The sequence below is a fragment of the Piliocolobus tephrosceles genome, chromosome 4 (genome assembly GCF_002776525.5).
Source record: "Piliocolobus tephrosceles isolate RC106 chromosome 4, ASM277652v3, whole genome shotgun sequence".
Taxonomy (NCBI): Eukaryota; Metazoa; Chordata; class Mammalia; order Primates; family Cercopithecidae; genus Piliocolobus; species Piliocolobus tephrosceles.
Genome location: NC_045437.1, coordinates 30,559,689 through 30,587,685, shown reverse-complemented (window position 1 = coordinate 30,587,685; position 27,997 = coordinate 30,559,689). Strand labels below are relative to the sequence as shown.

The 27,997-nt window shown below is 38.6% G+C and overlaps 1 protein-coding gene across 1 annotated transcript in view; it reads right to left on the bottom strand.

Annotated features, from left to right (window-relative positions):
• Positions 1-27,997, bottom strand: part of CDH6 (cadherin 6) — a 136,882-nt gene that overhangs the window by 87,533 nt on the left and 21,352 nt on the right. The gene's annotated exons all lie outside the window — the stretch shown is intronic.

Genomic DNA, 27,997 nt, shown 5'->3' with positions numbered 1-27,997 from the left:
TCCTCATGTCCCCACCTTACCAGCTCTCACTGCCTCCAGACCTGTATCTAGCAGCTGACCTCAGCAGGCTCCATTGGCCAATTATAAAATCGGATCCAGGAGTGGAAGGCTTTCACACCAGAACTGCAAGATTTTGAGAAGAAATAGATTCTAAGGGTGTTATACCAGGTAGAGAGAAACACAATTTTAGATTGTGCATGTGTGCACTTAGCAGATATTCTTGGTTCCATTGGCTTGGTTGGTTGATTCAAAACTGGTCTTATCAGTGCCAGGGATTCATCAGTACAACATAGTAGAAGGAATTCAAAGACTTGGAGTGATAGAAACTTGAAGTGCACTTATTTTTTGTGACTGCTCATCTACCTTAACAGGTGCATGCCACAATGCCTGGCTAATTTTACTTCTTTTTTTTTTTTAAGTAGAGATGAGGTCTCATTATGTTGCCTAGGCTAGTGGCAAACTCCTGAACTCAAATGATCCTCCCACCTCAGCCTCTCAAAGTGCTGAGATTACAGGTGTGAGCCACTGCACATGACCAAAATGTGGTATATATTTTCTTCTAACCCCCCAAATTCATATCATTCTGTAGGGAGGACCAGGCAGCAGCTTGATTGCAGGTTAGTTCTATCAGATCTCCTTCCTCTTGTAAAAGACACAATTCTGGATATAGATTTACTTTTCCTGCATGCTACGATTTCTGCCACTGCTACCATCAATGGACTTACATTGCAACATTCACTGTTACAGTGAGCCACCCAACACTGCTTCTGAACAACAATAACAAAAAAAAAAAAAAAGCAAAGCAGTGGGTTCATGCCCATGGGATTCTCTGATTTTTACCATGTTCCTCATTACCCAAAAGAGTGGATTGGCCTGTTGAGAACTCAGTTCCAGCAACAGTTGAAAGACAACATTATGAAGTTGGGCTACCATCCCATGGGATGCTCTGATCTAGTGATTAACATTGAGCTGATCTAGAGCTCAATCTAGATCTCAATGTCTCCATAAACTGAATTTATAGTTAGAATGACAGTTCTCATTATTACATGGAAATCTCACTTGTAAATATTTTATTTTCCAATTCCACAGATTTGGACTCTGCTAGCTCAAAGACTTCATGATGCAAAAGAAAATTACTTTCACCACGGGACATAAAAATGGGTCCATTTAATTGAATGTTGAGACTGCCATATGATTATTGGGCTCTGCAGGCCACTGGGCCAAAAGGGAAAAACTATGCCACTGTGTTGTGGGATGATTCACCCTGATTATCAAGGGGAAATAAGGTTGGTGCTTTGCAATAGGGGCCAAGAGTAGCTCAGGGACACTGTTGAATGACACTTATTACTGCCACGGAGAGTGGAAAAAGGTAATGGAAGAGTGGAACAACTCTATGGCATAGACTGCAATGTAGTCACGAAAACATATTTCCTTTTTCCTTCTAGGCACACAGCGAGACTATAATTTCCAACTTGCTTTGCAGCTAGTTTTGACCACCGAAGGTCTGTTAGTGGACTGTGAAGAAAGCAGTGTATGCTATTTCCAGGCCTATCCTATAAAAACTTCCCATGCAATCTTCTGCACTCCATTTGTTCAGAGGCTTAATGCTGATGATGCCAGGGCTCTAGAGAAGGACAGAGCTGTAAGATAGATGGAGCAGGGGTATCTGAAAGTCATCATCATCTGACCAAGGACACCCACTTGAGGCTTTACTCGGAAAAGAAATAAACTTCTGCCAGTTAAAGCACTTTCATTTTCAGGTTTAAGTGTTATAGCAGCTGGCATTACCCCAACTAATAGAAAGTCCCTTAAAGGCTAACCCCTTGGGTCAATGACACACTTCAGACGAGAGCCTGGCCACAGGCTTGATGCCTATATTCCATCCACAAGGAATGCTTTCTGGATGAGGGGATCCAAACAGCAAGAGACCACAAGGAGATGCAAACACAAGAGTTGGAGGAGGTTGAGCTGGCGTGGGTCTCTCACCTTAAGAAACTGTGCAGTTGGGCAGCCCTGTTGGATGCCTGAAAACTCAGCCTTGGTTCACATGGGAGAGCTTTATTTGAATGCCAGCCACACAGAAAGCACTGATGGCCAGCAAAGATGGGCTGAGAGACGCCATGACCAGTAAGATAAGAGACACTTGCTTTGTCCATTTTCTCCTCTCTGCACCTGATGATGAGGAGTTAGAACTAGAAGATTCATGGGAATGAGGAAAAGGGAAACAATCTCTCCCCAGTCCAATTTCCTTGGGGCTGCAGAGCCCGGCTGAGGCCAAGGAACTGAAAAAGCTTTAGATTGCATATGACACTGGAACTTCCAACTGGACAGGACTAGCCTGGACTGTAAAAATGACAAGGCAATCAGAAAGTTAAGGAATTTGTCCAAGTTGTTATGGATAGGGTAGGAAAGAGAGATTCAGAGAGCATGAAAGATTGTAGCAATGGAAGAAAAATAAAGTCATTTCCTAATGTACAACTCTGCTACACACAACTTAGAGTGACACTATCACCACACACCCGTTTTCTCTAGTTTTCACTCTGCGCTGCCAGATGAGCATGGAGGATCATCAGAATGAATCCTAGCATTATGTCTTCTAATTGTGGAAAAAATGAATTCATATGAATAAATAAAAATTGCTGTGTTTCTTCTTGGTAGTTGGTGAGCTGTCTGAGAAGAGCGAAGTTTTCCTAGGAGAGAGAGGTATTGTTAGTGGAGCTGCTGCCTGTGAGGTGCAGGATGATGACGTCACTGGTTTGGCCTCATATTTTCTGCTCCAAGAGTGGCCTAAATAATTCGACTGTGGCCTGCAACACTGGGTCTCTAAAGGCCAGGGAGCTTCAGGGTACTAATGTTGGTGGAAACTTTTCCTCATGTCCTACACCAAATCAGCACCTCTGGTCTTGGGAGGTCCTTTTACTCCCACAAATTGAAGAAAGAAATACCTAAAGTTAGCATTTCCCAAAGTGTAGTTGCATTGGATATATACAAATGCTATAGAAGGAAAAAAATCACTATGGTCAAATAACTTGGGTAAATCTGGACTAAACAAAGCCAATAGTTTTTTCTTTACCACAGGTCTTTTCACACCCTTTAATATGCTAAAGTGTGGAATGCATCTCATGACAGTCATATACAAAGCAGAATTCCACAGACCTTTAAGGCCGGGGACTCTCTTTTTACCCTAGATTGTCTTGGAGGAGTGAATGTTCATCAGCTCATACTTTGAGACGTGCTTGGTCCAATTCATTTCCCCTTTTGCAGAAAAATTCACAGGTAATAAATTGATATGAATAAAAAGAAAAAGTAAAATCCTATTCATTTATCTGAAAGATTATTTGAAGAATTGTCTCGTTCAAATTATGCGCTTTTTTTCCTGGACTAGAGAGAGGGGTAGACCATCCCCTCATAGAGTGAAGGCCGGTGAAACTGGCAAGCATGTTTCATCCCTGTACTAAAGAGCTGTGGATTCCTCTGTGACTCTTCTAATAGACAGCCTTTGTGCAAGTGAGTTTTAAAACGAATGCTATGCCTTTGCCTTGTCAGATTCTTCACTTTTCATCACATGCGCCCCCTTTAAACTGCCCGTGAGGATAAGAGAAGCAGTGCCGGCAGGTCACACATTTTGTTATAATTGGGGCAAACCCTAAATTCACCTTGCTTTTACAGTTGCATTTATTAGCCATTTATTTGTAAATATGTACTTCCATATGCTTCTAGGGATGCTTCTTTATATCATTTCACATTTCATATCCGTGTTTTCTAATAAGATAAATTTTATTTTTAAAAACCTTTAAACATAAGCGGAGAAGTAAACTTCCACTAAAATAGTATGGATTAGAAATACGGATTTGGTAATCATCAGAAGTATCCCAGCAATAACTAAACCACTTTTTATTATGTGTAAAATAAAATAAGTCTGAACTTGAAGCCAAGAAATGCAGTTTCTATTTCTTCTGTGTTCCTAATACGTTCTGTGGCCCTTGGCAAGTTTCTTAACTTCTCTAGGCCTCAGTTTCTTTAACTGTAAAATAAGAGGGCTGGACACAATATCCTCTAGGGACCTTTAGAGCTATAAAATTCTATGATTCTCCTACTATTTTTCCAAATGTTCACATTTAGCAGATTTCAATATGTATCTGCCACATGATGCCCTGCAGAGGAACAGTTATGATTTCTGGAACCACACAGTCACGGAACGTTGAAATAGATCCCCTACCCGGCAATATCATTCCCCATCATGAAGGATGAACTGGCATGGTTCTTCTAGCCGTTGGTCAAAACTGTATTTGCGCATTTGACTACTTAAGTGTGTTACTTTTTCCTAAACATATATAGAGAAGTAAGTGTATGATCAAAAACTCAGACTAGCTTTTAACTTTTGAATATCCTACATGCCATTAAGAACAAAGTTAGGAAAAAGCTGACATATACACAGCATAGAGAAGAGACAAAACTTTCTGGAACTGTGTTGTCCAATTCAGTAGCTATTAGCTACATGTATCTATTGAGCACTTGAGATATTTATAGTCTGAACTGAGATGTGCAAAACACACACACCAGATTTTGAAGACTCAGCACGAACCAAAGTAAAATATCTCAGTATTTTAGAAAACCTTTTACATCTATTTTTCCTTTAAAACTTATGGTTTCCATTCTCTTTAAAACACGTATGATTCTTTCACTACCTTCTTACTTATTGCCACAATTGCAGTAATTGTTTTGATTACGATAGTGAAAACAAAAGAAGAAGAAAAAAAGAATTTAGAAAGACAGTTCTTTCTGTCTCCTTTCAAGGGAACAGCTGAACCAAGATAGCTCCATGCGGGAAAGTAGGGCAGCTCTGGAGTGAGAGGGTCTGGGGAGAGAGTGACAGGGAAGGCCACTCCTATGCATGGCCTATCTTTCCTTGAAATAGTAATATACTTTGTAATGGGTACATTTCAGTTCCCACCAGAGAGCACAGGGCATTATTCTAGCTCTCCCATTTGATTGTTTTTAAGGATACTTAAAATGCACAATAGAATTTGATTAAATTATCATCAGCTGCCACCCTCTGACAATTACATACCAGACTAAAAAATCCCTAAATGTACCCCTTAAGATAATTTTAAAAAATCAATTTGTTACTTATGTAAAAAGCAAAAATTACAAGAATATCTGAACAAAGATTTAGATGGTACTAATTTCAGAGTATGTCTTTTCTTGTTCCTTCAAGTTTTCATTAAAGAGAAGAGCCAAAGGAAGAGAAAGGAATTAACATCCATTGGCCATCTTTTAGGTACTAGGCACTAGGGAAGTGGATGAAAAGGTCTTTGGAACACTTAACTATTACAACAGTCCTGCAGGGTAGACCTCATGATCTCCATTGACTGAGGAGGAAACTGACTCCAGAGTTTCCAAGAAGTTGAATAGGCCACCCGTGTTTGCACAATGCATAATACAGGGGTCAGCAATGCATTCTGTTCGCTGCTACTTCTACTTCTACTTTGCTGCTTCTCCTTTGTCTCCCAGGAAAAAATGTGAAAGGAATAACAAGGTGTGAAAAGAATTGAGGATGTGACATGTATATCACACACAAAGAAATATTGGGGGGAAAAATGGTCAGATCCATTCTCTTACCTCTGTCTCAGGGATGAAAAGTCAATTTTTAATTATATGGCTAAGGTTGTCTGGGGGCCAACCTATCAAAAATGCTGAGTTCAGGGTTGGAGATTCTATACGGAGAGAGAGGCTCAGATTTATTACTGTTGGTGAGGAATAAACCACCTTTCATAAGATAGAGACTGGACTCTCTCTGCCTTCAGCCTGCCCTTGACCCTTATGTGAGCAACATGAAGTATGATCTCTCTGGACGATAAATAAATAGCTTGTGGATAGCGTGGTTCAAAGTGTTCGCCATATGATCTAGGGTGCTGATAGCATGTGGGAAACCATGTGGCTATCGCCATCTGCTGACACCTCCATCCTTTTAAGGACACAGATTTGCTTACCTCGTGCAATGTCCCTGAGAGTCTACTGAGAGCTCCTTTTAGCCCTGTGATAATGTGGACCCTAAACCTGGTGGCTGATTCATTCTTTTCCAAACGACATGTCTTTGATTGCTAACTATGTACTAAATATTATTCCTTACATTAACCTGCCTCGTTCAGCTGTCCTCTCTGAAACACGGCGAGGTTTAAATAAACAAAATGGATTCATTCATTCTTAAAAACATACTATCTTGCCAAAAAGTTATTTTTCTGCATGTTCAAAAATATAAGATGGCTAAGTGGCAATGCATTCTTAAACATACAAATCTATGTGGATTTTCTTCCAAAATGAGATAAATTGTGCTCCTTACCATCTTATCAGCATGATTCCACAGTACTCCCCAAGCATCTGAAATCACATCGAATAAGGCAGTAACTGTGATGAAAGACAGTTAGAGAGAGAACAGTGCTTGGGGACCTCCTTCTCCGTTCAGATGTTGGGCACAAATATTGACATTAAATCCCAGCACGAGGGACCAGATTTTCAAATTCTGCTGATCAAAATAGGTTCACAGCCAGCACACTCAAGTTCAGAGAGAGGACAAAATGACACTGGGAGATGGGGGGTGGGGAATCCCTCCCAAGCAGAGCCCTCTTTTTTTTTTTTTTTAAATCCCCAGTAATGTTCCAGTAGATTAATAGCAGAGAGGCCAGTCGCAGTTGGAGAGGATATAATGGTGTTTGCGGTAGGACGCAGCACGTGGCAACAAAGGTGTGCCAGAGCTCACCACGTGGCGGGGCCTGGGAAGGACGCCTTGTGGAACTAAGATGATGGGAGAGTAATTTGCCTCCTTTTCTCTGTTTCCCATCACCTTCGTTCACATTGTGTACCCACCCCTTCTTAATTAGAGGACTATATCAATCATCCTTCAATGGGTCAGATAACTGTAACTGAAATAAACTTGAGAGATTTGTTTCAGTGAAAGACACCTTAATTGAGGTGGTTATTAGTAAATTATAGAGCACAATGAGAATAAATGATGTGAATATTGTCATTATTTAGGAAAGTCTTCAAATTTTCCCATTAATTTTCCTGTGATTAAACAAAATTACTTACATTTAGCCAACTGAATATAGAAAATACAAATCATTTGCCAGAGTGTAGAATTGCTATTTGTATATACATCATTAATAGAAATTTATACCACCTACTGCATAATAAATTGTTATATATTTTTAGACATTGGTTCTCATTCAAAAATCTGACAAATGTTTTCTATAGTTCAAAAACTGAATGGAAAAAAGAGTAAATTTTGGCAATTAAAAGCAAACAGAAATGCAAATATCAATCATATTAGTACAAACAATGGGCATAAATTAATACAAATATGGTTAATGACTGTCTGAAAATGTCCACAATTCCTTTCTGATCAAAGGAATAGAAAAACTGTAAAACAATTATTTTATAATAAATTTAAATTCCATAATTAAAAAAATTAATATTCTAGAATGTGGCTAAAGTATTGCTTCTTGCCTGTGTTTCAGTATATTCAGTTTTTGGCCTTTCATTTGGGGTTAAAAAACCAGAAGCTATGTTTGGAAATGAGGTTGTCTTTCATTTGTTCTCCGAAAACAAGATTTATTCGTTTGGTTTTTATTGCTACAAATACATTTCTTATTTGGGGCTTGTTTCTCTAAAGTAAAGGGTTTGTGTAGTGAGTCATGCTTAACGTTTGCTGTTTCCCCCCACGTGGTCCAGTAGCTGCTTGCAGAGAAATCGCATGAGTACTTAGTTTTCACTGTCATTAGAGCAAACTGGAGACAAAAGAATAAAGGAGAACAGTAAAAATCAAATAGAAGAAGACTCTAAATGTATCAGAATGGTGGATAGCTATATAACTGTCGAGTCTGAAATGAAATCACAAAACAATATTTTCTTATGGGCACACAAAAGCCACTCAAATCACAAAATTACGCTTTTTGGTGTTGCCTCTGATATAATGGATTGACTGAAAAAAAATGAAATGTTTCTAACTTTGAGCTTGAAAGAATAGCATACAATGCAAAAAAAGAAAAAGAAAAAGAAAAAGGAATAGAAAAGATGAAATCATATGGTATCATAAAAATATATTTAAACCCTAAATAAATTGATTATATGGTAGTACGACCTAGGATTGAATGGGTGATTCAAAAATTTTCTTCTACCCCATGGTCTTCTCAGCTGGATATTTGGCAACTCACTCAGTATCTCAAAATCTAAAATAGGTTGAACCATCTATTAAATGATGATATTGACTACAGTATGGCAAACTCCCTCACCCCCAGAGTGGTGCCTTCACACTGCACACCTGTGGATCATGGAGTGCTTGGGGACAGGATGCTTTGAGTTACTTAGGCTAATAGTACAAGAAATTAATTTTAAAGTAGCTTCAATATCATAAAGAGTTTACATGTATGTATATATGCAAACCTATATACACATGAATATATGTATGCATGTATATATATGTGTCATGCATATATATGTATGTGTTTATATACATAATTTGAGCTAATCATCAGTATAATAATAGAGGCCTAAGAAAGAAGGCCTGGAGCCTAGAAAAGAAGACAGGTCTGTTTTTATAAAAACTGATTAAATACTTGTGGCAGGGAGTGAGAAGAGTCACAGAAGTGGAGCAAAGAAATGGAAAGGAAGGAATGTGGACATTCTGTGATTTACAGTGAGAACCTGGTGGTGGAGTGGAGGTGGAGATATGATTCCCCACCTATCAGCTGTATTGGATTCTGAATGGCAAGTATTAGGAAAATGGCATTTAGTTATTAGTAACACTCTTTTAGGGTAGATACTCTGTGGATACCTTGTGTAGTGATTATCATGTAGAGATTATCAATCTCTGATGGTTTTGCTAAATAAGACTTATTTAGCAGACATACACTCCATATATGTGATAAGATTCTAAAATCATGACACAGTCCATGAATAAAACCAGAAAAAGTCTTTTAAAATGTTATCCCAGTTTATAGAAATTTACAGATGTACAAATTTTCTTTTCTGGTACTATTTTAGTGCAATCTTTGCATGTATTTAAACATCTAGTGTATCATCAGTTCTTGTTACAACATCAGGCAAGAGTAACATGTTACTAAAGAATAGCCGGAGGGGCCAGGCGTGGTGGCTCAAGCCTGTAATCCCAGCACTTTGGGAGGCCGAGACTGGCGGATCACGAGGTCAGGAGATCGAGACCATCCTGGCTAACACGATGAAACCCTGTCTCTACTAAAACATACAAAAAACTAGCTGGGCGAGGTGGAGGGTGCCTGTAGTCCCAGCCACTCGGGAGGCTGAGGCAGGAGAATGGCGTAAACCCGGGAGGCGGAGCTTGCAGTGAGCTGAGATCCGGCCACTGCACTCCAGTCTGGGCGACTGAGCAAGACTCCGTCTCAAAAAAAAAAAAAAAAAAAAAAAAAAGAATAAAAATATACCTTTAAATACAATTATTATTAGGCTACACATTTAAATATATTCAGTCTTTAAAATTTGAGACTTAGTCAAAGTATTAAGAGCACACTTTAAACAGAAAAACATTATGAAAAAATTTATTTGAGATATAGACTATTACCACAATTTTTCATTCATTCAAAAGCCAATAGAATGGAACATTTAATAATTCAATCATTCACTGAGAGTTATCTTTTGAGTTCCTAACATGTCCTGCCTCATGGAGTTTATGTTCTAGAAGAGGAGACTCGAAGCAAATGAATGATAGTCAGGCAATACATTTTTGAATCATTGTTGAGGCCTATGGAGAAAAAGGGATGCTGAGTAGCAGAGAGTGAGGCAGTGGGTGTGTTGTATAAAGTCAAGGAGGACCTCTCTGTGAAGAAACTGGAATCATGATAATGAGCCAGTCATGGGAAGAACTGGTGGAAGTTTCCAGTAGAAAAAACAGCAAGTGTGGTAGCCACACAGAAAAGAAACTTTCAGTGGTCTTAATGAAGCAAGGTCAGAGTAATTGAATTAGAGTATGAGATGAGATGACTAGAAATTGTAATGAGTAATGATAAGCAATAACAAGGAAATGTGATAAGCAAAGTTTTTTTTTTTGAGATAGGGTCCAACTCTGTCATGCCAGCTGGAGTGCCGTGGCATGATCTCGGCTCACTGCAACCTCCACCTCCCAGGCTCAAGCAATCCTCCCACCTCAGCCTCCTGAGTAGCTGGGACTACAGGTGTGCACAACCATGCCCGGTTAATTTTTGTATTTTTTTGTAGAGACGGGGCACTGCCATGTTGCCCAGGTTGGATAAGTAAAGTTTTTAAAGCTTTGATTAAAAAGTTTGTAATTTATCTCTCTTCTCTTTTAGCTTTTATACTTGAAGTGCTTATTTTTTGTATAAAATATGCTCCTTATAACATATACTCTCCATATGTGTATATGTGCGCATTTGTGTGTGTATATGTATGTGGATGTGTAACGTGTGAACGTGTATTTATGTGCCTATATGTGTGTTTATAGAGATATGTCTATGTACGCCATGTGTGTGTATTTGCATATTCAGTTGTTCATTGCGTGGTAAGAAACAGCATGATATAGTGAACTTTGGACCGCCTGGGTTTGCACACTGGCTCTTCCATATTCTAGCTCTGCAACCTTTGAAAGGTTATTTAACCTCTCTGTGACTCAGTTTCTTAATCTGTCAAACAGGGAGTATTAAAGGACCTATTTTGGAGGAATGTTGTGGGGATGAAATGAATTAATATATGGAAAACTCTTAGAACAAGGCCTGGTGTATAGTACATGTGGCAATAGTATAAGTGCCATACAAGTGTTGCATTTATAATTTCCTCAACAAATAACATTTTATCCAAATGAATAAATGATATTGTAATTAATAATTCCAAGTTACATTCTCACAAGCAAAACCAATAACTAAAAAGCCTGACTTGATATGTTTTCATTGGCCACTCAAATCCATTTGCTTGGCAAACTTGTTTGAACTTTTCTTTCTTTACAGAATATTTTTAGCTTAAAGAGGAAACCACTTCTGTTTCTAAATTGGGACAGTTAAATACTCCTGTCTTGGATGGAGAGTGCAGCCAAAAACGTTTTCTAGAGATTAAGGGTGCATTAAACATGGGTCCACTTGAGGGAGCTCTAAGATTCCTCCAAAGCCTGGGTCTTAGAGTCTATCCAGCCTGGAGGCAGCACCTATGACACTGGGTTGGGTTATGTAAATGTGGAAGAAAAATTTAAAACGTCCAGAATGAAAGCTTGGAAAATAAAGTGCAGGGTAGTAAAACTGATAATTATTTTACTGTTTCCCAGTTATGTATTTAATTGAGAGGAACAGAAACACTTTTTTGAGAACTTCAAACGGCTCAGCTGGAAGCACAGGAATTAGCATAAAGTGAAATATTTATGGGAGCTTAATACTGTTTAAGACTCATTTTCTCCTTGCCTTAAGACATGCAGTCAAATTAACCATTTCTAATTAAAGAGTGAGAAACAAAGTAGTGTAAGACCAGAAGTAGAAGCTAAATGGTAATGCCTAAGTTGTGAAATCTGGAAAACTCATTTGACATAGAGGTCAAGAGCAGGAAGATAGAAAATAATTCCTGCAGAACAAGAGAAACAAATCAGGGTGATTTGAAAGGAAACATAATTATGGTAGGCTTACTCTATTCCTTAAGTGAATATTTTTCTTCTAAGAGCAAAAGTCTAAAACTGGACATGGTAATGCCCTTGTGTCTCTTTATGTTAGAGGCTGAGCTACAGAGGACGTGCTATGCTTTGAATATTTATCCCTTCCAAAACTTATGTTGAAATTTAATCCCCAATATGGCATTATTGAGAGGTAGGACCTTTAAGAGCTTCATTCATGGATTAATGGATTAATGAAACAGTGGGTTAATGAATTAGTGGGTTATCAAGGGGAGTAAAGCTGGAGGCTTTATAAGAAGAGGAAGAGAGATCTGAGCTAGCACATTCAGCCATCTTGCCATGTGGTGGCCTGTGCCACCTTGGGACTCTGCGTAGAGTCTCTACCAGCAAGAAAGCCCTCACCAGGTATGTCCCCTCGACCTTGGACTTCTCAGCTTCCCAAACTGTAAGAAATAAATTCCTTTTCTTTATCAATTACCCAGTTTCAGGCATTCTGTTACGAGCAACATAAAATGGACTGAGGCAGGAAGCATCCATGAAATATTCAAAATAAGCTGGAACGATTCACGGGAATTCTGACCCCACCAAACAGTAATCTGTTAAGGATACTAAAAAGGAAAGAAATTCCCAAAGGACGAGGAAGACAAAATCCTGGGAGTTTCAGGCCACTCTTTTTCTCCTTATTGCTAAACCACTATGGAGATACACAATGATTTGATTAAAATATCAACTTTATGCACATATTTTAATTTTAATTGCATAGTGAGTAATCTGTTAAAAAGAGTTTGAACATTTGGCCTCTAAATCATTATAGGCTGAATCACCTTAAGATGAAAATAAGGCAATGAAGACCATTATCCAGAAGAAAAGAAAAAAATATTGCATTTGAATATACTTTCAACAAATGAAAACTATAATTAAAATATAATCATGTGATTAGAAGAATATTAAAAAGAGCATATTGTGTTCCCTGCATATTTTTATATGCTTAGGTTTTACATTTTAAAGAGTTTGTTCGTCTTAACATGGATTTAAGTATTTTGCACAATGATTCATACTAATCTTTTCATTCACAGTTCATGAAGTCCCCTACAATTGTTTATTAATTAGCATACAGTATTTTTACCTGGATGCTATATTGTATTGTTTAGCTTCTTTTGTATACATCTCTAATTTCTCTTTAGACTTAAATTTTGAGTTTGATTAAACTCAATGGATTTGTTGTTCCACTTGAGGACACAATCAAGATTATTCTGCAGATGGTTTTTAAGTCATAGATTAGTTTTTTTAAAAAATAGCATTTTCATTTTTTCACGGAGGATTTGTTTCTCTTTGCTTTGCCTATAAGTTTCTGTTCTCATTTTTCATTGAGTGCATTTCTCATGGTCTTAAACATCCTCCGTTGCTTTCTTAAAGATGAAACAGGAAGATATGTCTGTAGAGGAGGCCTAATGCTTCTGGATTCTCTGTTAAGAAATACACTGGAAGTGTATTTTAATGATGTTTAACATAAACACTTTAATGCATACTCTCAGAGACTCTTTTTCTACTAAGTGAAGGAAAATGGGCCAGGATTTAAAAAAAAGATTTTCTCTGCCTGTGATGGTTATACAGACAAACTTGTGTACAATCACCTAGTGAGTTCTCTATGTCTTTGGAGAAGTCACCTACAGGACAGAGATGACTTTTCTCCCATGCATGTTAAGTTGATCTTTTAATTTGCAATAGTAGACCCTAAATATCACCTTGGTGAGAACCTGCAGGAATTCAGAGGCCCTCAGCTTCTTAACTGCTGTGTCTAAATTGGGACTTCAGGGTTCTTTCTGTGCCAAAGAGAAAGCAAATTCTCTTCAACTGGGATATTCTGCAAGGAGCGGAATCACTGTTATTTTGACTTTGTTGTTCAGACACGCCACAGTGGCAGCAGAAATAGCATCCGCCAATTAAACGCCCATACAGCATTCAAAGGATATGGAAGATAGAATTTAATTATGAAACAGATGACACTACTCAATCTTAATTGTCATACCAGGATCCAAGTCACTGGCCTGATAATCACCAGCCAGGAGAATGGAGAGCAAAGTCCCTTACGTCACCAAGGGCAAAAAGCCTCAGCCCATAATTATGCTGCTCCTTAACAATCCCAATTAAGAGCAACAACAACAAAAACACAAAACTTCTTCCTATGTTCTGTGATGTTAAGTACTGAGAAATGTTTATTCAGCTACTATGATGGTCCACAATTGCAGTTCTCTTGTCATAATTCATTTTTTCCCTAAAAAATCCTTAGGTGGGACTCTGGAGTTTCTTGAATTCTCACAAGTGTTTTCAGAGTTAGAATTCTTTTTACATAAAAAATTAACCACACTTATTGGTTTAACCAATAATATCAGGGGAACTAGAGACCTATAAAAGCTTCCAAATTGGCACCAGCCATACAGTCGTAAGAGCCAAGCTGCCTTAACAACTTGTTACAAATGCCTAACAGCTCCTGAGAGAAAATATTTTCCTGAGCCTCCAGTTCCTCATTCTGTTTTGCTTTTCTGCAAACTTCACAAAGATAACAGGCAATATGCTTCATTTCCTACCCTCCAATCTATTTTGGCCCAACATTTAATTTCTAACCAGTATGGTGACCAGAACTGGATAACAAGAGGTCTGTTAGGGTAGAAAAGCACCAGATTTGGAGTCAAAACAGTCGGCTTGCAGTCTTTGTTTTGCCCTTTATTCTTTTATCACTGACTGAGTCTCTTCACCTTGATCGGACTGAGGTTTTGGAGAATTGCATAGAGCATGTGGGCTGTGTTGTAGATTAAATAAAATGATATAGTTTGGGCAGCTGGTAACCTTGGAAATGGCACACAAGTGCTAGTTACTATTACAGTGATTAGAGCTGTCAGTGTCAGAATGGCGAAAGAACTAACCTCTATTGAACATCTACTAAGAGTCTATCATTATATAAGGTACTTTTGTATTCTTTATGCCCTATGAGAGATTTATTATTTTCCCCACATTACAGGAAAGGAAATAAATCATGGGGAGATCAAATAACATGCCTAAGATCAGGGGTCCCCAATCTCTGGGGCCATGGACCAGTACCAGTCTGTGGCCTGTTGGGAACAGGGCCACACAGCAAGAGGTGAGTGGCAGGTGAGCCAGCATTGCAGCCTGAGCTCTGCCTTCTGTCAGATCAGCAGCAGCATTAGAGTCTCATAGGAGCACAAACCCTATCGTGAACTGCGCATGCCAGGGATCTGGGTTGTGTGCTCCTTATGAGTACGTAGCTGATGCCTGATGATCTGAGGTGGGACAGTTTCATCCTGAAACAATGTCCTCTGCCCAGCCCACCACATCTTTGAAAAATTTTCTTCCACAAAACCAGTTTCTAGTGCCAAAAATGTTGGGGACCACTGCCCAGGGTCATTCAACTGGGTTATTGGCAAAGCTGGGGTGGGGAGCCCATGTGTGTCTGACCCTGGGACTTACGTTTCTCCATTCCACAAAGTTTGGAATCAAGGTGAATGCAGCTTCCTTCTCCAGCTGATTCACTTCCTGAATCTTGGCATTGGGGTCTGTGGGAGGCAGAACAAAGGGCTTCCAAATATGTCCATGTCCCAACCCACAGAACCTACATTATTAATACCTTGCATGGCAAAAGAGACCAAAGTTATGGTTAAGGATCTTGAGCTGCAGAGATTATCCTGGATCACCTGGGTGGGTCCAATATAACCACAAAGGTCCTTAGACCTTATAAGAGGGAGGCAGGTGGGTCAGAGAAGATGTGACAGTGAGGCATGAGTCTGAGACAGAGAAAGAGAGATTTAAACATGCTACACTATTGGCTTTGAAAATGGAGGAAGGGGCCAAGGAAAACAGGTGACCTCAGGAAACTGAGGACGGTAAGGAAGTGGCTTCTCCTCTAGAGGCCCTAGAAAGAACACAGGCAAACCGACAGGTTGATTTTAGCCCACTAGAACCACCTCTGACCTCTGACTTATAAATCTGTACGAGAATAAGTTTGTATTGTTTTGTGGTAATGTGTTGCAGAAGTAAGAAGCAACTAATACTGGTTCCTTGTCTTTTTTTGGGTTTCTTAAGCTTTGTTTGTTTAGATGTAGGATGGTTACAGTAGGGGTCCTTTCACTCAGGAGGTGGGATGGAGCATGGAGACTAGGCATGTTGAAGAGCAGGGAATATCTGAGAAGCACAGCCACACCTTGTGGCTGAGAGGGAGCCTATATTTGATTCTTTACAGAAATAAAATTGGGGTTAGAGGCCACAAGGATGTAAATTCTGGAGGAATCTTGGCAGAAGCCTTGATCTTTGAGGTTTTAGGAAGAGGTGAAGAGCTAGGGTGTTTGCCTCTGATGCATTGCTAGGGAGGGAGAGGTGTACATTCTATTCTAGAACTCTGGGAAAAAGTCAGGAAATACTTCTCTTCAGAACTCCCAAAAACTATGCAGCAAATAACTTCCAAATGTATATGCTTGTTTATTTATTATATTATGCTTGTTTATTTATTAATATACTTCTGTACTTGTATACAGTATATGGGACTGGGCAAATAAAAAATATAAGTTGAAAGGGTACATAATAAAAATATGTAAAGTATCCCAAAGCTCAGTAGATTGTCTTCCACATCCACTGTGGAGTGGAGGAGAGGGTATGGAGGGTTTGGGAGAATGTGGTTTGATGGGCGGAGGTACTCTCTGGCGTATGTACCTTTCCTTCTCTCGCCCAGCTTAGTTTCTGAAAGGGGGTGAAGTGGGATAGGGTGAGGAGATACCTCCTTTCATCTCTCTGAGTGTCAGATAGGCAGGGAGATTTGTGTACTTGGGAGTTGAGGAGCCCTGTTTTTAGAGGAGTGTGTCTGCTGTAACCCGATGTGTGGTGCAGGGAGAAGTGAAGCAGCTTCCAGGGACAATGGGTCGTTGTCAAGCTTTGCCCTTATATGGTTGGAACAGGCTCAGCCCTTTCTTATGAAAGCCATGAGACCACCTTTCTTCACATTCAATTCTGAGAAACACAACATACTTCAAAATCCTTATTTAGTCTTGCAGAGTGATTTGATTGCATAATAATGAGGATAGTGGGATTTCTCTGTCTCATCTTCAAAAGCCTGGTTTTTTCACCACGTATTTGCAGTCCCAAACAGTTTCTGAAAATAGCAAAAATGATGAATTTGTGTACCTAGTTTGTAAAAGCATTTCATGTTCAGGAGGAGTTTGAACTGACCGTTTTATTCTCATGTTGGCAGGAAGGAGGTGGGGACCCTGGGAGAGGAGGCAAAAAGGGACAAGAAGTAGAAGAACTGCACTCTGGTTGTGAACTTCCCTAACATGCTGTGTGAACATGGCCAAGTTGCACAACCTCTCTGTGCCCTGGGTTCCTCTTCCAAGAAAATAAAGTGGCTGATTAGAAGAGATGATCACTTGTATGCCATCAGAGATAAATACCCTGGGCCGGGCGTGGTGGCTCATGCCTGTACTCCCAGCACTTTGGGAGGCCGAGGTGGGTGATCACCTGAGGTTAGGAGTTTGAGACCACCCTGGCCAACATGGTGAAACCTCTACTCTACTAAAAACACAAAAATTAGCTGGGCGTGATGGCAGGTGCCTGTAATCCCAGCTACTTGGGAGGCTGAGACAGGAGAATCACTTGAACCTGGGAGGGGGAGGTTGCAGTGAGCTGAGATTGTGCCACTGCACTCCAGCCTGGGTGACTGGGTGAGATGCCATCTCAAAAATAAACACATACATACATACATGCATACAAACATACTCTGTGTATACTGTTCAAAGTATATTTTTCTGTGTAATGGGAACATTTCTTCTCAAACCTCCTATCCAATGGGCTACTTAGTTATATCTAAACTCAGAAGTGCGTTACTTCATTTCAGGAAAAACCCTATTCTTAGTGCAGCAAAGGACCAGGGCAGGACGTAGGACTCTACGTTTCTCCTGCTGATTATATCTGGGGTATGTTGAATGGAGTGTGTTCTTGGAATGTGCATTCTGGTTCATTTACTTACCAGCCATGCAATTTTAGGAAAGTTATTTAACCTCTGTGCTATTCAGATTCCTTATCCACAATACTCTATGGGGAAAATTGCACCCACCATGCAGTACCATTATGCGCATTTGAATATGTAACACAGTTGAACAGTGATACGGTTTGGCTCTGTGTCCCCACCCAAATCTCATGTCGAATTGTAATCCCCAATGTCAGAGGATAGGGCTGATGGGAGGTGACTGCATCATGGGGGCGAACTTCCCTCTTGCTGTTCTCATGACAGTGAGTGAGTTCTCACATAATCTGGCTGTTTAGAAGTGTGTAGCACCTCTTCCTGCTCTCTCTTCCTCCTGCTCCAGCCATGTAAGATATGTCTGCTTCCCCTTTGCCAACCACCACGATTGCAAGTTTCCTGAGGCTTCCCTTGCCATGCTTCCTGTACAGCCTGTGGAACTGTGAGCCAATTAAACCTCTTTTCTTTATAAATTACCCAGTCTCAGCAGTTCTTTATTGCAATGCAGGAATGACTAATATGGACAGCGTATGTCCAGAATGAGCTCTCATGTTGTGTCTATAGTAAGAGTAATAATATCAACAAGCCCGAAGAATACATGGCTCACATCCTCTGAGACTCTGAGGGATGATGTCAGCCCTCTACGTTGATGCAGTGTCTTCTATAAACACCAAGCCCAGAGTCAGTTATGCATCAAATAGAACAGTTAGAACAGAAATCAGGCCATAAAAAGACATGGTTACCAGAAAATCATTCACTGGACAAATCCTTAAAACAGGGTTTCACAACCTCAGCACTATTTGCATTTGGGCCAGACTATTCTTTGTTGTGGGGACTGTCCTGTGCATTGCTGGACGTTAGTGGCATCCCTGGCTTCTACCCATTAGACAGCAGTAGCACCTCCCAGTTGTAACAGTCAGAGATGCCTCCAGGTATTGCCAGATGTTCCCTGGGGAGCAAAATCGCCTGTAGTTGACAACCATTGCCTTAAAATTGTAAGTTAAGCAATACAGAAAACTTGGCTGAAATATAAATATTGTGAGATTACATGTTAATTTACAAAAACAGTAGTGAGAGCTGGGTGCAGTGGCTCATGTGTGTAATCCCAGCGCTTTGGGAGGCTGAGGAGGGTGGGTTGCTTGAGCCCAGGAGTTTGAGACAAGCCTGGGCAACAAGGAAAAATCCTGTTTCTACAAAAAATACAAAAATTAGAGGGGTGTGGTAGCATGTGCTTATTACTTGGGCGGGTGAGGTGGGAGGATCATTTGAGCTTGGGGAGGTCAAGGCTGTGGTGAGCCATGATTGGGCCACTGTACTCCAGCCTGGGTGACAAAGTGAGACCCTGTCTCAGACAAACAAGAAAGCACTAGTGAGAGTGATTCAAATTTTGTCTCTGGAAACTTGGAGTTTAACTGTGTCTTCTAGCTGTCTGTACCACTTTAGATAATTAAACTCTCAAAGTTTAAGTTCTGTAATTTATGAAATGGAGATAAAAATCATCCGTGTCTTACAGGGTGATATGGTTCAGCTGTGTCTCCACCTAAGTCTCATCTTGAATTCCCACTTGTTATGGGAGGGACCCAGTGGGAGGTAATTGAATCGTGGGGGAAGGTCTTTCTTGTGCTGTTCTCATGATAGTGAATAAATCTCAAGAGATCTGATGGTTTTATAAAGAGGAGTTCCCCTGCACAGGCTCTCTTTCTTTGCCTACTGCCATCCATGTAAGACATGACTTACTCCTCCGTGCCTTCCCCATGATTGCAAGGCCTCTCCAGCCATGTAGAGCTCTAAGTCCATTAAACTTCTTTCTCTGGTTAATTGCCCAGTTGCAGGTATGTCTTTATCAGCAGTGTGAAAACAGACTAGCACACAGGGTTACCATGAGGATTAAATGAGATAATGTCATAATGCTGGGCCCACAGAAGCACTTAGTACATGTTGACAATTATTTTTTCATTGTTGTTTATTGCCACTGCCACCACCATTGTCATTATCATAACCATTGATAAATCTTTCTCTATGCAGCAGGGCAGTATTCCTCAATCAAAAAGTATAGCTTTAAAAAAATAATTATTTTGGCAAATACATTTTAAATTCTTTTATAGGATTTCAAACTTCAGCCTTCCAAAGGAAAGGTGCATCAAAATATCCATTCTTCTTTCTTTTCACTTGTTCATTCATTAGTAATGATTTTATATTGGACACAGTTAAATATGCCTTTCATCCACTGATGCCCACAGGGAATCCAGTGCAACATACACCACCAGAACCAAAATGTAATGTTAATAGAAATTAACAAAAGACAAATCATTCCATAGCACACTAATTAGTTTTTTAAGAATTAAATCACTGAGAGCTGCACATTCTACAAATAATTACAAAAAAGAATAAAATAAGAATCTCATTAAACTATTTAAACAAAGTACTGGATTTATAAAACTCCTAAGTTCCACATTAGAGAGCACAAGTATGTTTCCCAGAAGGAGGGATAATGTTACAAAGCTTCAATTTTTTTGAAATCCTAATTTTATTAGCAGCAAAGTAATTAATTTTTGTGACAACAAATTCTTCAAGGGGAAATAAATACGAAGTCAGAACATTGTGAGCAAAGCAGTTAAAGAAAGAGATGAAAATGCATCAAACAAGTTTTAAGAGCATTTTTCATCTCCCACTATGAAACTATGTCCTTAAAATGTGGTTCACCTTTAAAAGGGCTTCTAAACAAATCTCTACTACTCTAAAGATAAAGATGGTATCAATGAACTTGTACATAAGTCAACAGGGAAAGAAAATGAGATGTATTTTTTTCAGGTACTGACAGACACTGTATAGCTTGAGAGAGTGAAGAGGTGGCTGAAAAGAAAGTTCTCTCTCTGTGTGTGTGTGTGTGTGTGTGAGAGAGAGAGAGAGAGAAAGAGAGAGAGAGGAAACATGAGGGAGAGAGAGAGTTGGTATTGCAAAAGAATAAAGGACTTCACCGTCTCAAAAACGTGAGAACTTTGCAAGAAAATATAGTCCCTCAAATATCTAAGGATCATGGTATTGATCAGGGTAATGCACAAAATAATAAAAACAGCAGATGACTTATAATTTATAGTAGATTGGCTTAGTTTTATTTTTGCCAGGTGTAATAGAGGCTATGTGGAATTAGACAGACTTTGATTTAGGTTATAAAATCACCATTAACGAATTATTCTACTTTAAGTAAGTTCTTAATTTCTCTGGATCTCAATTTCTCATCTGTGTAATGAATTTATCTCTATATATGTAAATATATACTTATGTTTTATAGATATTAAGAGGATTAAGTGAGATAAAGTGTACTAAAGTCTTAGCACTGAACTTGGCACCCAGGAGGTGATTCTAATTGTGCCGATATCTGAATCATCAGCAGAAAACACTGTCATGTTAAGCTCAATTTAATGTATTCCTTTGGAAAGTTTTTAATTAAAAAATCTTTCTGTAGCATTATTCCAGATAAAATGAAAAATGCATAAAATGTGATTCATATGACAAATAGAAAAACAAGGAACTTAACATACTTATGTCTAATTCACTTTCTCTGATTTATGTGTAGGGCAAACTTTTACACCTGCGTCAATCACTTTTACAAGATGGCAGGATTACATTCTTGGAATAAGGAAAAATTGGCATTAAGGAATGTTCATCTGTCAGAGTTTGGTCATTGTATATCAGGTATTAACAGTTACATATTTCCAATATTAAAACATTCCTAGAAGTAGTGAATATCCCTATTCATAAAAAGTTACTTGGGCCATTTTAAGATTTATTTCTCTTGTAAGAAGTTTTATAGAAGGGAAGTCTTTCCTATTTTTAAAACTACAATAGAAAAAGGTATTTTATAGTTGCATTGAAAATGTTAGTAGGTAGAGAAAGGCAAGCTAACACATTCTAAAGCTGACTAGTTGGGAGAAAGCCTCCCGGATGATTTTACATATGGTTTCTCATATAATCCATACCACAAGTCTAGCAGATTTGATCCCTACTTTTGCAAGTGAAAAAAAATTAAATAACTTGAGGAACTACCTGTCTCAAAAATTCCTAACTCATTATGGCCAAATTGGAATTTTAAGTTTCCTGGGTAATATTCTACAACCCAAGCTTGTCTATCACATCACATCATCTTTCTTAAACAACTCTCTCCCCAGTACCTTACACAACATTTACATTGATTAACTGACAAATGTGCCTAAGCTTGTTAGCTTGTGCAAATTGTGAATAAAAGATGAAGTGCAAGATGGCACTGTCATCAAGTTTTATCATAACTCTAAGCCAGGCTTTCTGATTCCTTCCAATTTCTTCCATGAGTCATCAGTCTTTGATGACAGTCTTTTCTCAGGTGTATTTAATAACATGTTTAATAAAGGTCAGTGAAAAAATACTGAAAAAAAGATAAAATCTTCATCAATGAAATAAGTTTTTTGAAAATTCTAGAGAATGATTTCTCTCTTAATTCCAAGATTCCATGACTTGGATCTGTTGTGCGTGAATTCTTTCTGAATAGAATTAAAGTTGACTGCAGATGACCGAAATGTATGTGAGTTGAGCACAAGACCAATAAAGCGTTTCTGGTTCTGGCCTACAAAATCAACACTATTGGTATGTAAGGAAAAGAAGTATTGATTCAACCTATCTAATCAGTAGTGTTTACTTTCTAAAGGGTTCTGGCAGTCAGCCGGAGTGCTTGACTAGTGAGTGAGCGACTGGGGACAGACTGAGTCGCTGCTGTTGACAAAGGACTTTGTCAATGTGCAGCCAGGCTGTGCTTGCATAATGAACATTCGGGATATCTATTAAATCAATTTCTGCTCAAGAGATTCAATTTGCATGACAAACTACATGGTTTCTATTTAAACGTCTCCCCCTGAATAGCCTGTGTCCAGGATAGGGTGAGAATTCAAGCAAGACAGCTTAAGATCTTAGTCAAAGGCTAAGGGAAAGAATAAATCCAGATGTTCAGGATGATGCCCCATGGAAAAAGATCCCTAAGAACTAAAGGTTCTTAAACTGGATCAATCACTTGCTTCCCTACACTCCTTATCCATTCTGACCCCTCTTCCTGGGACTCTTGGCCAGTTTTCATCTTCCCACCCCCAGTTCTTCTCTTGACTTCCTCCTTTTCATCCTTCAGGTTGGGGGATAAAATGTCACTGCTACAAAGATGCTTTTTATAACTTCTCTGCCAGAGAATATGCCCCCTCAGTTATTTGCTACCATTATTCCCAGGTCCGTCTTCTTCATAGCGTGCATTATAGTTTTATGTATATATGTATTGACTTATTTGTTTACCTCTTTTTTTCTTCCTCCACAAGACTGTAAGCTTCTCAAGGGCAGGGGCTGTGTCTATTTTATTCACCAATGTATACTTAGCACCTAGCTCAGTATTTAGTGCTTAGCGATGCTTCATAATGAAATGAATGAACAGATGAGAGAATAAATAAACGAAGAGAGAATTTGGCATCTCTCACTTTAATAACTCACACTAACTCTAAGAGTATAAGATACTACGAGATATAAGGAGTGTGATATAATGTGCTTATGAAGTTAAAATATTCCAAACACTTTTAAGTGGATTTAGCATATCTGTTGGAGTTGGTCCTGCTTCCTGAGTTCTCACATTTAAAAAATCAGTATTTTGCTTTGGTTTTGGCAACATGAACAACATTGTCTCATTAATTCAAAAAAGGAGCCGTTAGCAGGTAGAACCTTTGAAACTAGGTCCACACACTGACAAGACCCTTTGATACTCTTTAACATGGAAGATGTGTCATAGAAAAATATAAAGAACTGTTTTTAATTTTGGAAGGGTACAAAGGAAGAATAAGATTCTAGCTCTAATTTAATAAGAAATGTATTACACTTAACTATGCGAAATAAAAGAGAGGTTTAAGACAATTTTAGTAGGTATCTGAGTTTCCCCATTTAAGACTTAAATGATACAATATGTGTGGAAATTAAGAGGGGAACAACTTTTTCATGTGATATACAACTATCTTCTTCATTGTATGAACTGTAAATGGAGATTGACCTCCTGGACAAAACAAATTCTGATGCTTGATTGATAGTGCATAGAAGTCACTTGAACTTTTAACATTTTAACTAATTCATTTATTCAATAAATACTTACTAAACACTTGTCCCATGCATTATTCCAGGTGCTGGGAACTCAACAGAGAACAATATATAACAGGTTTTTTCCCTTCTGGAACTTGGAATCCATCAGGGGAAATCGGACAATATACAAATAAATGAATAGAAGTCATTTCAGGATGAGAAATAAAACTGGGAAATGAAGGAAATGAAACTGGGTAATGTGCAGGAAATGAAACTGGGTAATGTGATGGTGTATCTGGGGTGAGCTCAACATATAACTGCCTCCTTTACATCATTCAGGCCTCAGCTTAAAGAAGGCATGTATCATGTGAAGAAGGCAGTCATATGTTAAGCCTGGAAAGGGAATTTCAGAGAGTAGGAATGGCAAGAGCAAAAGTGTTACAGGGAAAGTTGGGTATGTTTGATGTGTTATAGTTGGGGGTGCTCCAGAAAAACAGAACCTATAGGATGTGATGTGTGTGACTGTGTGTATGTGTATCTCTCTCTCTCTCTTTACCTACCTACCTATCTAGAGAGAAAGACTTTAAGGAATTAGCTTACACAATTGTGGATGGAGGCTTGGTGAGTCAAAACAATCTGATGGCTTATCTTGTAGGACTTTAAAACACAGGTAACCTGGAGACTCAGAAGAGAATTGCAGTTTGAGTCCAAAGGCTGTCTGCTGGCAGAATTCCTTCTTGCTGTGTTTGTGTGTTTGAGTCTTTGTTCTCTTTGGCCTTTAATTCATTGGATGAGGCCCATTATGGAGGCTCATCTGCTCAAAGTCCACCACTTTAAAAACGTGTTGATCTCATCCAAAAATCACCTTAATAGAAACATTCGGCATAATGATCTGGGCACCTTGGCTCAGCCAAGGTGACACATAAAATTAACCATCCCATCTAGGAAAGAAGTTAAATGTGACTGAAGTGGAATGTGCTAGGAAAGAGGGAAGTGGAGGGGATGAGGGTGGGTTAGTGCTTTATGGGAACCACTGGAGCTTTTGAAGCGGCAGGAGTAAGATGCTCTGACTTAAATTTTGTAGATGACTCTGTGTTAGACCCTGGATTTCACAGAAGCAAGAGAGAGAAGGCAGGGATACAAGCTGGAGGTCTCTGCTGGAGTTTGGGCAGGAGGAAATAAATGGAGGTTTGGACTTAGGTTCTGCAGATGGAGAGAGGAAAGGAAATGGATTCTGGACATATCTGGGCAATAGAGATGACTGTGCTCTGATGGGCTGGATGTGGGGCTCACAGAAAAGGAACCCAGAACTTACCCTGCATTTGGGTAAGATGGGGAAAGACAGCAAGAACACACTTAGGAATTTTCTGTTGAAATAAACAAGAGTGGGTCCAATTTCTTTAAAAACAAAAACCCCTGTGCTTTCTCATATGTACAATTTCTACCAGTAAAATGAGCTCTTTGTAAAATGGATGAAATTGCTGTGCATTTGGAATTACCTACCCATGTTTTACTTTAATTAACTATAAATCTTTGAGACATGTGAGATAAACCTCTTTCAGGTATAGTTTTCTTTTGGCTATAATTTTAAATACAATGATTGAGTATTGTGTCCTTTTTTTCTGTTTTTGTGAATTTATCTGCTTATAAAATGCCTAATTGCTTCATTGGATGATATATTAAAATTAAGCTTAAAATAGTAATGGTTGCAAGAACATATTGCAAGTATATTTCAACTTGGTATTTCCATGATTTTAACTGTTCTGGAATTTCAAATGTATAATAATAATAATACCATTTTTAGTAATTTGGTTATAAAAACAAATTAAAATAAACTTAATAGACTTTAATGACAATAGAAAAAAACAAATGCCATTTTTATTTCAGCAAGAAAACTTCTAAATACCAAATTTTAGCTTCATCTATCCTTACATTCAATTTTTATCTGTATTTAAGCTAAATATAGCTTCAAGTTCTTTCTACTTGCAAAAACTGGTTTAAATTTTGGGGAATGATTATACCTCAATAGCAAAACAGGAAGCCATGCCTTAAATCCAAGGTTAATGAAAACATTAGTTAAATAGAGGCAGAGCTGGGCCTGGAACTTGGATTTATTCTCTTACTCCCGTGTGTACTTTATATTGTAACCTGTGTGTACCCGTGGCTGAGCTGAGAAATGTTCACCCCCTCAACATCAGTTACTGTTTGTTACCTCGCCACCTAACCATTCAGTTCTTTGAGGTTAGGGAGGGTGTCTTGCTGATCACAGCATCCCAGTGTCTGGCAGGGTGTCTGGCCCAGGTACTTATTTGTAGATGACTCTGTGTTAGACCCTGGATTTCACAGAAGCAAGAGAGAGAAGGCAGGGATACAAGCTGGAGGTCTCTGCACTTATTAAAGTGCTCAATTAATAGTCCTGAAATAACTGATTGATCGAATCAGTTCACTTGTGAGTATCCAGCTATTTATTTTGAAATAATATAGGCCCAGGTTTTCACACTGTTGGTTATGACTCATTAGTAGGCCACTAAACCCATCTGGTAAGACTGATGAGAATTTAAAAAATAGTTAAATGGAATAGAATATAAAAGAACAGATACTTTTTGATGTAGAAAAGTTCTTTTTTTCAATAACCTTTGTTTTAATTATGAGTATATATGGATGTGTGCATTAGGCTGTGATGTGAAATGTATTTCTTATTGTGGTTTACAATTTAAAAAGTTGAAAATCACTATATTTGAAAGTTAAAAATGTTTTTCTTAAAATGGATCTAAATTTATGAAAATTTTGCCTACTAATAAAAGAGAGACAAAGATTATATGGAAAACTGACCGTTCAACACACAGAACATAGAAATGTACAAACCGCACTTCATGTAACAGGTATATATTGTTGCACCTACACATGCCCTGGGCTGAATTACTGTGAGGAGTATCAACATGCATAATATAAGGTCCCTCTGCTCAGAGAGCACGACAGCACCCAGGGAGAAGGACCCTAAAGCCACACATGAGCCCCGCTACCGTCTATCAACCAGAAAAAGGTTATGGAAATCTTTTCCTCATCTCTTTTGCAACTTACAGCCACGTATTTCTAAACTTCATAACTCAGGATTTTAGTACTGCAGTTAAAATAAACTATAAGTTAATTGGCATTTGCAGGCCAGTCAGGAATCAAACTGCCATTTCTTATTTGGCTCTCATGGATAACTGGCTTCCAAAAGAATTTTTGGTATAAAACCTATTTCTAAGTTGAATACTCCTTGCTGCATTTTTTTTTTTTTTTTTTTTGTAGCAGGAAATGCTATATTACAGCAGGAATCAGTGGACTGTTTTTCTAAAGGGCCAGATAGTAAAGGTTTTAAGCTTTGTGGGCCATACAATCTCTGTTGAACTATTTGACTGTGCTGTAGTAGAGGGAAAGCAGCTATAGACAATACATACACAATTTGTTCCAAAAATTTTATTTGTGGACACTAAAATTTGAATTTTATATAAAATAATATGTAATACAGCATATATCATAAAATATGATTTTTCTTTTGATTCTTTTTAACTATTTAAAAATGGACAAACCATTTTTAGCCTTCAGGCCACACAAAAGCAGGCAGTGGCTGGATTTGGCCTGAAAGCCATAGATTGCTGACCCCTGTATTGGAGCAACAACATTTTTCCCCTCAAGGCATGCACTGTAATGTTTATGTGCAACTGAATTGACAAAATAAGCATTAGATTGCAAGCAAACTTCTTAAACTCAAATTATTTCACTTTTTAGAACAGACCCTAAGTTTTCAAAAAAAAAAAAAAGGTCAGATGTATTTTAAGTTCCAAAACTTCATTGAATGTGTACATAAATGAATGATGTAAATAATATAATAGCCTATGTTGTAGAACTTTAAAACACCTTACAACCCCTTTATACTTTTGCTGTAGGAGGGCATAGATTTTAAAAAAAATCACAGGGCCTTCTTCCTGCTTTATGATGGTGAGTGTAAACACACAATCATTGTCAGGAAACACAGGTTTTAGGTCATCTGTCTCTTGGTTGCTATGTGGAAATTTGTTGTCTGTTGTCAAATCGGATAATCCAGGTTTGATTCTATGAAGGGAGCTGCCTGGTTTCCTTACATGTGTGTCAAGAACTGTGCAAAGCCTTTACCATCCATCTCATTCAATCTTCCTAATAATGTTAGGAGGTAGCTCATGGAGAGAAAAAGAGATTGAGTGATTTTCTCAAGCTCACCCTGCTGGTGAGTACCA